We start from the raw sequence: 3,257 nt of genomic DNA, 5'->3' as shown, positions 1-3,257 counted from the left end.
AAAATAGGGCTGGGGATGTGGTTCAGTGGTTGCATGCCTCTGAGTTCAATTCCTGGTACAAATAATAATAATAATGATAATAATAATAATAATAAAACAGCATTCAGGCTGGGGATATAACTCAGAGAGCTGGCGTATCTTGCTAAAAGTCCTGCATTCCGTCCCCAGCGTGCCTCCCAGCTCCCAGTGAATAGCATTTGTTCAGGTTATAAATTTAGTGAGAAAAGCAATTTACAAAATAATATGTATGATTACTTTTTATATTAAAAGGTATGCATAAATATGCTTAGAAAAAGTCTAGATGAGTATACATGCAAATAAAATATGATCTGAATCAATCACTGAATATTTAGTTTTCATTCAGACTAATTGCATTTCCTTTGTCACTTATATGTGATCTTCAAATGGTTTTTATTACTCTTGATCAAGTGACCTTTAAGAAAAAAATAAAACAATGTCCTTCTGTTCATTTTAAGGATACCTGGGCTGTTTGGAAGGGATGTTTGTACCTATATCAACAAGACCACACACAAGAAGACCCTACCTGTGGCAAGTCCCGACAAATACTTATCCAGGTAATTAATGTTACAAAGAAGACCTGTGTACAAATGAAGTATATAAAAGGAGCCTTTAACTGAGAAAAGCTGCCATTTTTAGCTGAGACCTGAAGAGAGAATGATGTTTCAGGAAGACTAGGGAGGAGCCTTGGGAGAGGGAATAGTATTGTAGAAATTCTCTGGGGTGATTAAGAGGAGCCTGGGAAACTAAAAAAAAAAAAAAAAAAGNGGTAATGTGCCAATGTAACAGCAAGGTTTGAAGGAGGAACATCTCATACAATAATGTGAACAATAAAGCTAATGAACCACAAAAAGATTGTGAAATTTTTTTCCTTTTTTAGTTTCTTTCTTTCATTTGTTTTGTTCTGGAGATCATACCCACCACCCTGCATGTGCCAAACACATGTTCTACCACTGAGCAATACCCCCAGCCAAATTTTTTTTCTCAAAGACATTTTAAAACATGGAATACCTGACTGTGCCATTTAATTCCTCAGAAATTCTGTGTATTTTGTAATTTCTAAATAACTTGAGTGGTCATGATCTTTTCAAATATAAGTTCTCTCTCCTCCTTTTCCACCCCACCCCTACTACCTCTTCCTCTCTATGTTTATTGCAGAAATCAGCCAGAGTCTGGTTATTTATTTGATTATGTTGGTTGCTTTTTTCTTGGTGGAACAAAAGCACTTGGAAATACCTAGAAAAAGAATGCAGTCAGTAAAGCACGGGCAGTATTCAACTTCTTACAAGCCCTCAAGATAATCCAGCTGTGAGAAAATGGCTATCAGTCTTCCATAACTCTGTGATTCACAGAGGAAGTTTAATGCTGTTTAAAAATACCCTGGTAATAAAAATAATATTTGTTATATATTTCAAATGTGTCAGGCTGTGTATTAAGTATCTTATTCAAGGTTCACAATTAAATCTGTGACATAGGTATATTATAACCCATTTTACAGCTGGGAAAATTAAAGTTTTTAAGTATATCACGATAGGGGTGTAACTTACTGATAAGGGTGGATACTTCACATGCACAAAGCCCTGGGCTCCATCCACAGCACACACAAAAGATTACTTTATCTGCACAATACAGCTAGTAAGTGGAAGAAACAGAATTATAAAATGACTCTTCCTGACTTTAGTGTTCAGACTATGTGCTAACACACTCTGTCAAATCTCTATAAACCAATCTTTCAGGAAAGCAACACACATTAGGCAGAAAAGGATTTGGACATGCCCACATGATTCAGAATTGAGAACAGAATATTTTAATTTTGAATGCTTTTGTTTTTTCCATGAAGCACTGGGTCAACAGATGCATCCTTTCTTCAAATATTAAATGCCCAACCCTTTATTGCTTTTGAACATTGAATGGTGGCCAACCTGCACTAGTTTGAGCACTAAGTGGAGAAAAATAAATAACCTCGTGCTCCTTTTTACTCAGAGCATCATCTTCTCTATCCTTGTTTCTCAATTACTCCCACACTTGGAAAGCACACTTGTGCTTTCAAGGAAAGGGTTATTGCTTAGATGGGCTTTATTTTGAAGCCCTACAAATCCTCCTTGATAGAAATGAACTTGTTCCTTAAAGAGTAAAGAATAGGAGTTTCTCTGATTCTGGATGCCAGAAGCTTGGTAACCTTGGGTATAGCTCAGTCTTGGGTGACTCTTCCATATTTTTTCTATTTCTTTCTTTCTTCTCCCCTCTGTCCCATCTTTTCTTTTCTTTTTTTTTTTTTTTTTTTTTTTTTTTGTAGTACTGGGGATTAAACCCAGGGTCTCATGCATGCTAGGCAAGTACTCTGCCACTGAATTACACCCCTAGCTCTTTTTTTAAGATTTATTTATTTATTTAATGTGATGCTGAGGATCAAACCCAGTGTCTCACATGTGCTAGGTGAGTGCTTTACCACTGAGCCACAACCCCAGCCCCCCAGCCCTTTTTATTTTTTTATTTTGAGACAGGGTCTATAATAAAAATAGAAAAATTACTGAAGTTCTCCTTAAACTTGGCAATCCTCCTGCCTTACCCTTCCAAGTTGCTGGGATTATAGGTGTGTACCACTAGCCCAGCTATTGTTCCATTTTTTTGAAGGAAATCTTCTAGAAAAAGACACACAGTAATACAAAGAAATGTAACTGGATTTCCTGCTCCCTTTTTTGGTCCAGAACTTGATTCAGCAAGAAGCACATAGTCATAAATAGAACATCACACTTAGGCATCAGGATATATGGACATCATTTTCCATTAGTATTGTCAAAGGACAAAATTACAATATATTTAATTTTAAAAGATATTGACTTTATTTGCAATTCTAGAATCAGACAACACCACATTCCATAAATAGAATGTGTTCCAATGAACTGAGCATAAATAGGTGGTTTTATGAACAGAGAAAGAACCAAAGAAAGCAGAAACAAAGAACCAAGGTAGACTGGTTGTTTTAAAGTCACTTTCCTTATGAAGTGAGGACAGGGAGGCAGAACAATATAAAAGTAACTGATAGGTTAACATTCAGTTTAATTTTCTTTCTTTCTTTTTCTCCTTTATTTTTTGCTGTGCCTCCTGCATGCTGAACACATGTTCTACCCCTGAGCTATACCCCCAGCCAAAATTGCCTTTTTTTTTAAAGTAAGAATTAAAGCAGAGGGAACTTCATTGTCATCAAGTTGAAACTGCCCTGCTCAGGAAATTTAGCT

General features: G+C 36.1%; 1 pseudogene; it reads right to left on the bottom strand.

Annotated features, from left to right (window-relative positions):
- Positions 1-781: 781 nt before the first annotated feature.
- On the bottom strand, positions 782-874 carry LOC125614520 (annotated as a pseudogene).
- Between the last annotated feature and the right edge of the window lie 2,383 nt (positions 875-3,257).

The sequence above is a fragment of the Marmota marmota genome, unplaced genomic scaffold (assembly GCF_001458135.2).
Source record: "Marmota marmota marmota unplaced genomic scaffold, marMar, whole genome shotgun sequence".
In the NCBI taxonomy this organism is placed as follows: domain Eukaryota; kingdom Metazoa; phylum Chordata; class Mammalia; order Rodentia; family Sciuridae; genus Marmota; species Marmota marmota.
Note: the sequence above shows the minus strand (reverse complement) of the source record. Positions and strands in the feature narration are given on the sequence as shown.